Below are 10,917 nucleotides of genomic sequence, written 5' to 3'. Positions count from 1 at the left end.
GGCTAACTTTTATGTAGAGACCACAGAGCAGATCTGTTCCAGCAGAACTGACTTGATTTATAAGATGAACTCCTGGACAATCCACATGTTGAATGATTTACTGATGGGAGTGGCACCATGAAGGAAGCAGCTAGAACACCAGTTATAGAAACCCAGGCACTATCATCCAGTACTTCACCCTGAAAGACTGAATTTATTGCTTTTGAATAGAGCCTTATAGTTATGAAAAGAGTTAATAGTTACATAAGTGCCAAAATATGTTTCCCTTGTGTTACACAGATATGCATCAATTTGGAGAGAAAGAAACCACTGGTTGCAAAGAACTCTCCCATTCAACAGGGAGGAGAGGCATCAGTTCTCTTTCCATCAGTACCGTTATTTCCAGAGTTGACTGTCACACATTGCAGAGCGCACCAGAGGGACAGCAGCCATATCAGCAAAGGAAATGCACTAGCAGATGAGTCAGCCAAACGAGCTGCTACACACACAGCAGCCACTGATGAGGATGGCAGCACCGCTCTGGGGGTAACAGGAGGCCACCTGCCATACTCATCCCTGCACAAGGGAGAGGAACATACCCAGATGAAAGCTTGCAAATAGACTTCACTAACACGTCCTCACAAAATAGTTACAAGCATGTACTCATCTTTACTGACATGCTTTTCTGAAAGAAGTAGAAAAGGCACAAGACATTCCTAAAGCTCTGCTAAACAAATTGATCCCTCACTTGTCATCCTTCAGCCATCCCAAAATGACAATGGGTTGTCTTTTATGCCAAAGCTAACTCAGCAGAGAGCCATTGCTTCAGTGATCTCTCACGATCTCCACGCCTCTAGGAGACCTTGGTCATCAGGTAAAGTTAAAAAAGCTAATAATGGGCTTTTATTAAAAATATGGATAAGCTTTTCTCAGAGTTTTCAGAATCATGGCCTATGCCATTGCCTATTCCTCTCCTCAGTATAGGAATGATACCTTAAGGCTGCTTTGAAACTTAGTCCACATGAAATGCTAGAAGAACCTTCCACAACTCTGACAATAAATTTGCTTCATAAACTCAAGATGAGATAAAGCATATTATCAATCTAGGTCAAGTACAAAAAACTCTGATTGAGAATGTAACAAAATTCTCCTAGTGTTAGGTGCCAAAAGTCCTGAGCAGTCTGTCTCTCAAGAGAATGAATTTTTTAACAGATTTGGAAGGAAGGCTCTCTCTCTCTGACCAATTATGCAGCGATGGAGCAGGCCATGGAAGGTGCTACTTACCACTTAATGGGCCATAGCAGGTGCTACTTGGAATATAGAGTATTGCAAACTTGGTGCATTTGTCAAGAATTAAACTTTTACTTCTTGAAGCCTCACAGGTGCACACAGAGCATAAATTTATTTACTCATGTGAGCCATTTGGAGACCACAAACATCACAAAGAAAAAAGCATATGTAAAATTTTTGCTTTTCCATATTAAAAGGCTGCTGCACTTCTTGCAAACATGTTTTACTTACCTCTTCTGATTCACTCAGAAAACTTCTAGGGGCAAGAAAACACTTTTGTGTCTTCAGTTGTAGTAAGAGGAGACCCTGTTATGGCTCATGAAACCACTTTTAAGCATCTGTTTGTTGTTAGGGGCAACCTAACTCACACTTTAGGTAAGCTTTTACAGCAACTGATGAAGTTTGTGGATGGGCTACCTAAGGTGGTCATGAGCGCTGATTTAGCTTTGGAATCTGTGTGGATAGAACAAGGAGGCAGAGCACGCATAGTGATGAGTAGGTTCTGCCATGTTTACTCCAATAGTAGAATGTCTGCTGAAAAAAAAGGCATTACAAAGATCTACACTCAGGTAAGGATGTTTGCACAGTGTGAACAGGGAAAGTCTATAAGCTTCTACTGTTTGGGAAGCAATAGAATATCTTTCCTTTCCTAAGAGGACTCTTCCCACAATTTGTCTTTTCTGAATCATGCTCATCCTGATTGACAACTTGTCTCTTTCTGAATTCAATGGCTTCTCCAAGTAAACGTGACCGTTATGGAGATATAACGATTGGCAACAACTGGTGAAATCTTCTAGTCTATGAGATGGTTCCATAGGCAGGGCCCAGGACTCTGTTCAGCAGGAACTAGATAAAGAAGATGTATTCCTCAGAACCCCTTTTAGAATTAAGGGAGGATAAGTTCTAAAAGGGGGAGTAATGAGAGTCACATAAGCAGGTAGTTTGGGACTACTGAACTAGAAGTTCCAAGTCCCCAGTGTGTGATTATGTCCTTCTACTTGCCAAAATGCCCTCTTGCCTGGGATGCACCTGTTTCATCTGAGACCTAAGGAGGGCACCATGAAAATATGGATATTAAGCTCCAAGCAGATCTTTTAAAGGTGTCATAAAAATACCAGGTGGCTTCCTGCCTGTAGAGGCACCATCCCCACCTCCAGAAAGAGGCCAGCAACTGGGAGGAACTCTCTCTTTCACTGCAGTCCACCCTAAACAGGTGTTCTTTCCTTCTGCATCCTTCTTCCAGGTAATCCTTTGGTCCACTGCTCACTCGTGATGCGTATTTCTCCATGCAAGACAACCCATGCTCATGCATGTATATGTACTCATTTTCTCATTATTGAATAAATTTTGCATACCTTACTTATTCTGCACTTAAAATACTTGTCTATATGTAATGCAAGAACCTGAAGTGAGAAACTGATATAGTCTAGGCCATATCAACTTCAAGGCTGGGGCTGAGCCGCTTACTAAGAAAGAAAGAAAGGAAGGACACCGTGATGGATAGGGCAGACAGGGTCAAGAGTCGACCTTGAGGTCTAACGTGCTCATTTGACTTCATGTTGGAGAAAGGAACTCAGGACTGGGATAAAGAAGCTTGATGAAATGGGGTGAGGCCAGAGCTGGAGCTGAGCAGGTGGGAGTTCTCTGTACACGGAGCAAGTTGTTGCTAGGAAAGTCCCAGCGCTAACCAGAGGGCGAGTGTAGTTACAGTAGAGTGCAGGGGAGGGCCACATGGAATCTGCAGAGTAAGAGATGACATGGAGGAAGAGGGCCCAGACAGGAAACTTCCAAGTAGAGGGGAGAAACCAACAGATTTCTGTGTCCTAGAAGCCAAACAAAGATCAGGATCTTCCAATGACCCTCAGGCTTACAGAGGATGCCTGTATCAAGGAGTTAAGAGATGGAACCACATTGCTGTGCTCCATCCAGGGCTTCTTGTGAAAGAGGAAGCCCCTGGGCTCCAGAATGGGGCACCCCACCCAGGGCAGGCAGCACTCTGGCTACACACCATTCCCGGTCCCCTCTGCCTCTGAAAAGAGCCCTTTGTAACTTTTTAAAAAAGGAAACACCTCGACCAGGGGAGAAAGTCTGCTTGCTTCCTGTTAGAACAGACTTGGAGGCAGGCTCCATCTCTGTGCCAGCCCCAACCCCAGCCCCACAGGAGCAATAAGGGAAAGAGGAGGAAGGGGCACCCCAGCTACTACTAGTTTGTGGGGCTGATCTAGCAGAAAAGGCTCTGGAGAGCTTCAGGCCTGACAAGCTGCTGGCCCCAAACCTTGTCTCTCCACCAATGAGAGGTTTTCCTCTCTTCCTCTGAGCATTTGCTGTGTGCCCCAGCCCAGCTAAGGAAGTCTTTGGAACAGCCAAAAGCACTGGGTTTGGACTCAGCAAGGATGGGTTGGTTTAACCCTTTGATGCCTGCCAGTCTTTTCTGAGGAAGGCCAAAATCTACGATTCTTTCATTTATTCAACAACGATTTGCTGAGCACTTACTTCGTGCTGTGCCTAGTGCCATGTTTGAGGACACAGCAGCAGGGGGACAAAAAAGAGCAGATCGTGCACATTCTCCTGAGATTTCCTGAGCTTAGAGTCAGTGGGAGACACTCACCAAGTCACACAAAACCCTCAATAGTGACAAATGAGCTAGGACTCTCAGGGAACTGCAACCCTGTTCATGCCTCACAGAGCACGTGTTTGGGGTCCTGAATTCTTTCCTAAATCATATCTCTCCCAGAAGCTGATGGAATCTGTAAGAGCAGGGTACAGGAGTCTGTCCACTGTGCTTTTGAAACTAGTTAATCACAGTTAGGTCATAGAAAGGGCTCCTTCAGTCGCCAAATAGTGGAACAGGGAAGCAGGCCATTCTTGAGAGTAACAAGGAAGTAGACTCTAGACCCTACTGCTGTGTGTGCGTATGCTATGTGCATGCTTGTGTGCACGTATGTGTGAGCGGCATGCTTGCAACAGGAGTGCCATGACAGGCTCAACCCTGAAACGGAAGAAGTATACCCTGTCACCAGCAACAAATATTTGAGACTGTTTGGCTGAAAGAATGGAATCTTTACCTCTGCCTCCCACGAAAGCCAACATACAACTTCCAAATGGGCTTCTTGGTGGTGCTGAGCATCTCTGCTGCTTGCATACACTTGGCTATGGATGCACCGTGTCTGCACTTGACACTCACTCATGGGCTCCTGACCTTCTGCACAGGAACATGCACCCGCACAGGAGACTGCAAGGACAGGGCACAACAGGAACAAAACCTGCCTTGATTAACTTCAAGACTTGAGATTCTAGTGTGCTTTGATTTAATTTCCCAAGTACCTGAATATTTATCTAGACTTCCTTCATGGTTGAGAATACCTCAGTGCCTATACTTACATAAGATTAATGCACTGGAGAAAGTCAGGGTTGTCGTTAAACAAAGGAGGATATTGTACACTCAAGTGGTTTTGTTTCATAATTTTACCTGCAGGAGGTTGGGTTGGAGGTGCACTAAAGATAGAGAACTGTTGGTTTGCAAAGAATGCTTCAATCTAAGGTTTTTGCACCATTTGATGCAACCGCCATGTGCATGAGTCAAGAAATGGTTCGATTTTGCTTACAACTGAGGGAAGTTAGGTCTGGGGGGTTTAAGGCATTTACCCAAAAGTCACAGAATTAATTGAGTTTGGTTTGTTTTCCTCGTGGCCATCATAATCCTCTGCATGTAGTCTTCTACGGGACTCCGGAAGCCATAGGTGTGCGGGTTTTTACTAGTTATATTTGTAGTTGTCTTAATATTCACCTTTTCCCAAAATTACAACACAAAAACAGCATTTGTCTTACTCTGAGCTGATTGTTTGTCTAGACAATCACATTTTAGTATGTTTTGCTTTAATCCTGACATGCAAATTTTGAAAATCGCTCAGATTTTCCATCGGATCACTAATACAATGCACATGGATCATAACTCATGCAATTCAATTACCTGACATCTCTGAACTTAATTTAAACCCTTTGTTGGAATGAAAATACTTCTTTCCTTTTCACCAGGGTTTTTGTTTCTTCATTTGGGTGGTGTGTGTGTGAGTATGTAGTGGATGCTAGAATCTTTGTTTCTTTAAACAATCAGCAGTGCCATCTACTGTCAAGAAATAAAATTAAAATGTATTGTAACACTGTCAATAAAAATTAGGGCTTAGAGCAGAGAGGGTAGTTTCAGACTCCAAAACTTGAGAAATATAAAGTCTGATACAAGATTTTTACTTGATATTACAGCACCCTTAGGAATAATCTCAAGTGAACACACAATCATTTATGTAAATGCGTAAGATCAGAAGACAACAAAGGAATCAGTCCCAGCTCAACCACTTCTTGACTTTGCATTTCACTTACCTAAGCTTTCCCATCCACAAGATGTGAGTAATTATACCAATGACACTTTTTGAAATTAAATTATATGTACATAGCTTATCCCAAAGCAAGGGGAACACAGGAGCTATTGTTCAATGACATTTGCTGAAGTATCCAACTGTACTGGCAACTTCCTGCCTAGAAGCCCTCCAATGTGGAGGAGATGCTAGAGTGGAGCAGCTCGTACCAGGCCCAGGGCCACACAGCAAAGTAAGAACAGCGTTCCAATCCACTCCATCCTCTGAGTCAAAGTCATGAGGGTTTCGGTTACATCACAAAGCCTGGCTCTGAATCGTGTTGGACGGCTGTGAATGCTCTCTTTGAGGCCATCAGAGATGATCTGCCTTCATGCGTTCCTGCGGGTTCCCTACACTGACGGGGCTCTGTCCTTTGTGGGCCAATGCGTGTGTTTCATTGCATGGCTCTGCTGAGTTTACTTCACTGCCTATGCTTTAGAAGTAATGCCCGGAAACTCAGGGTTTTACTTGCAGTCTTGATAACCATGAACAAGAGGAATGATAAATCAACAGTTCCACATGTTCTCACGGCGCTTTATCCAGACCGCCCTATTGCTGTTATTACGTTGTGTTATCCACAGATTTTATTACAGGCTTGTCTTCCCTCTTGAAATAAAATTTCTTAAGGGCAGAAACCAGGCTTATTGAATGAATGAATAAATGAGTGAATATGAAATGATTAGGTAGTATTTTCTCAGTCTGAAGAGATGAAACCTCTACAGAAAATTTGAAAACATGGCCCTACTACTTCCCTGTTCTAGCAACTTTGAGATCTATTGACATACATTGGATCTGGTTGCCTAAAAAAATTCTTCTCAAGATACTTCCAGAAAGAAAAACCACTTTTGAGTGTCAACCTTTTCCCTTCTTAATAACCACATACAAACACAATTCTTCTAATCGAAACATCTTCTCCATCGTCTGCGGAGAATATAATAAGGATTTTCTGAGATTCAGAAACAACAATTAGATGCTGATAAAATGCATATGTAAACCACAAAGCTGTATTGTTATTCACTTTTAAAGCCAAAGTCACCACTCATTTCTAAAAGCAATGGCCCTGCCTCCCAGAAGTGTTTTGTGTATTGAATGAAATGTGAGGACATATGTCATAGTCACAGTACTTCTGCACATCCTTATTCCACTCTAAACATAGTTCCTGGAGTGGGATTTTGATGCTGTGGGTTAAGTTTCTGCTTGGGAACACCACATCCCAGATCAGAGGGACTTCCTGGGTCAAGTTCTGGTTATTCTGTGTTTTCAATCTGGCTTCTTACTGGTGTGCCTGGGAAGCAGTGGATGATTGCCCTTGGACTTGAGTCTCTTTCCCACTTGGGAGACCCAGGTGGAATTTTTGCTCGCTGGATTTGGTGTAATATCCCCTTGGCTTTTGTGATCATTTGGGGAGTGACGCAATGGAAGGAGTTCCTGACCTCCTGCTACAGAGGCAGGAAAGTGACCCCTTTACTCCTCATTGTAAAGATCATGGCCAACACTGCTATAAGCAGAAGACGGGTTAATAAGAGAAAAAGCAGAACAAATGTACTTAATCAAAGTTTTATATATAACATAAGGACCTTCAGAAATGCCAGGGGAAACGTCTGTGCTTAGACAACATGTACCAATGTGACTGCACAAAAGGGAAAGATCTAAACATGGAAGTGAGAAACCCAGAAACACGTGTCCGTTCAGAGTTTTCTTAAGTTTTCTATGTAGCAGTCTCTTCTGCAGAAAAGGCAGCAACATTCTAGCACGTCCTCCTCTCTGGGATGAGGATCTTCAAGGGAGAAGGAAAGCATGGACTCCCCGGGTTTCCTGACTGGACTTGAGGGAGAGGTTCTACTTTCTATGACTTGCTTCAGGGAAGAACAAGAGGCAAGAGCCAGGAAGGCAGGAGCAGGTTGGAGACACAGGGTGGCTTCTGAGGCCTCCCAATATCCTGGAGTTCTAAGTGCTGAGGGGCACCAAGGTGCCACACCTTGCAGCACTGTTTACTAAGCCCCAACACTGGACAGTGCCAAATGGACATCACTCTGGGCACAAATATACAACAACAAATCAAGACCTACCTCCTGGGAAGCTTTCAGGAGAGTTGGAAGGAGGGTTGATTGACAGGCCAGGAATCTGGTAAGAAGGCAAATAAGAAGTGTTGTGGAGAAAAGCAAGTTAAAGGCAGGAGACTGTATGTTCTAGGAGGGGTGGATTAGTGGAACAGCCCGTAAGGACCTCCCTGACCAGGGTTCCTTGAACTGATGAGGTGAGAATGTACACAGTAGGGATGTCTAGAGAAAGAAGAGCTTCCAGTGGGAAGGACATGAGGCAAGCAGGCCTGGCTTACCACACCCTGAGAACTGCTCCTTTTCACACCTGCTCCCACATCAAAGGCCTTCGGTTTCCTTGCTGAGAGCAGCTGTGACTGTATTGATTTAAAGTACATAGGTATGGGGGCCACAACTATGTGATGCAGCAACATCGTTTACAGAGACCTGATTCTTGCCATATGAACAGAAAGAAAGGAAAATAACCACAGTAACTCTCTTGGCAAGGACCCTTTCTGCTTTATGACTACTTGATTTATGTCTTGTAAAGGGTGATTGGGTTTCCAGGCTAGACCACAGCATCCCATTTAGTGTCTAATATATATGGAATGTGGGACACTTGAAACAGAATCCAGTGGAAAAGAGCTCCATTGTCAGAGTGTATTGTAATGTTCTAGATTCTATTTCAGCTCTGCCATTCTATCATTCTTGATACATAACAGGAGTAAAGGGAAAATTCATTACCTGTGGTAGTGATGGAACAGGCCTTTGTGGGTTGACCTGGAGACCTGACACACACTTCTTTATGTTCACTCTGTAGAAAAATGAGTCTGGGTTTCCAATGCTACACTTAGGGACGTCGGGAGCACAGCTCATTCATGAATTAGAGACTTCCTGTGGTAGGTCAGAGCATCCCTGGTGGCACCTGGCAGGAAGAGATTAAAGGCCAAAACCCAGAACTACTGTAGCTGGAGCATTAATGGGGGAAACATTGATCACGACAGACAGCCAGATAGGGTCCTCAGAGAGTTGGGAGTGCCACATAGAGTGGGTACTATTGGCAAACAGCAGCAGCACACCACCATCAGGAGGGTGTGCTGCACCGCCCTCTGGAGATGTCAGCTGATAGGGGTTGTGAAGGAAGGAGTCTGAACATGCCCCACTCTCTATGCAGCCTGAACTATCATCTGCATCTAGGACTAAGATGGTTAGAGCAGGAATGCAAATTGGGACATAATTGATATTTTGAAACACAGCTTTAGTGATTCAAAATGGGGTTTTGTAGCAAAACATTAAGCTTAAAAGCCAAGTATTACTCAGAAATAGAAAAGTGTTATAATTCTTTGGTCTTCCTTAATGTACAAAAATCTAGAGGACCATAGAAGTATGAAAAATGCAGAAGTAGAAGAAAAGACTTTTTACTGAACCTCAGCAAAGTAGAAGGGAAGAGATGGAAAAGGAAGGAGGGGGAAGGGAAGGGAAGAAATCTAAAAGAATAGGTGTCCTTTGTACACCTCCTGATCTTTGGTGTGTGTGTGTGTGTGTGTGTGTGTGTTATGAGACGAGGATTGGGGTATTTCAAAAACAGTCAACTGGATAAAGGAAAATTTGATCATTTAGTTATGGTGTTTCCTTTTGTTTCCCCCAGAATGAGGGAGTGTGAAACTTTTAGTCAGTGCTACTCAAGGCATAGCCCACAGAGCACTCTGTCCATGTGGGATGTGGTAAGTGTGGAAGTCAAGAGGGAACATTTAGACACCTTTATGGACTTGACTTTGTTGCCACTCCCAAGTATGTGGCCCATAGAACTGCCTCAGTGAGCAGGTGGAAACGTATATAGATGTTATTAGCTTCACTCACACTAAGTCATAGGAAGCAAGAAGAGATTCCGAAGAACCAAAGAACAAAGTGTCTGATATATTTTAGTAGTCTTACTCTGAAGTATAATTTCTATAGATTATATAGTAACATTAAAGGTAAAGTGCTAAAATTGCAGTGTGTTAGTTGTGGAGAAATAGTGGACACTGAAACAATGAAATCAATCAAACTTAAGGAACATGTACCTATATGGAGAAAACATAGTAAGTCGAAAATTGAAAAAAGGTTTGAAAGGAAAAGCACTGAGTCAAAGTGCTAACACAGAAGTAAATGCTGAGTATTTCTCATTTACATATGAATGCTTGTCATGCTGTTTATGAATCAGTACTTCAGACTAATAGACTAACACTTCATGCAGTCGCCAAGATAAGAGTGAAAAGGAGCATCAGAAATGTTGCTTAGAAACCTCTGAGAAGTCTGCAGCAAAGAAGCGACACTGGGACTCACATATTCAGGACCTGGCTACCCAGCTGGAAACCCACCTGTAAGAACAAATGAATCCAGTCAAGTCTTTTCTTTGCCTTTGCCTTGTTTGCTTTGAGAGGAAAGGGGGTGTGATTTCTAATGAGGCCAAGACAACCAGTTTCAATCAGTGCGGTTCAGGCAACGTCTAATGAGTGAGCACTTGTACAAATCCTTCAGCCTCATGTTATCCAGAAGAAAAGTGAGCAGCTTTCTCTCAGCTTTATCTTGCTCCAGTATTTTCTATGCTATTTCCTATACCACCATCCAAACAGGAAGATGGAAGACAATTTGGGGCACCTTCCCCTCTTTCACCGGTATCTCACTGCTCCTCCCCCAATGTCACCTCACAAATACAAACTGAAGAACATCACTTCGCTTACTATAGGCTTTCATCCTCCTGGCTGGTCTACAACACTTGGAAAGTAGTTTTCAACATAAAGAATGCACAGATATTGCCAACAAAGCAATTGCTTTAAGTACAAATGCTACTTGAACCCGATATTGATACAAAGGAGAAATTGTGCATGGCAGTTTCATCACTGGGAATCACAAAAGCAAAATGGAAGACGGGATACTATTGGAACCAGAAGATGTAGGCTTCGCATACATTCTAATGGCCTGTCTCAGGTGTTGGGGACATTTCCTGAAGTAGGTATCCAGACTCCAGAGTTTGCATGAGGGACTGCTAATCATTGACTTTAAAAAAAGATCCAGAAAACCTTGTTAATCCTTTAAATAAGTTGGCTGAGACACACAGTACATTTAATAATATCATAAAAATCTGAATACCATCAAAGTCAATGTGTTTGATTCAACCCATTTCCTTCATTATGTGCTAATAAGAATGCAACACA

Source organism: Ochotona princeps, chromosome 8 (assembly GCF_030435755.1).
Source record: "Ochotona princeps isolate mOchPri1 chromosome 8, mOchPri1.hap1, whole genome shotgun sequence".
NCBI lineage: Eukaryota > Metazoa > Chordata > Mammalia > Lagomorpha > Ochotonidae > Ochotona > Ochotona princeps.
Note: the sequence above shows the minus strand (reverse complement) of the source record.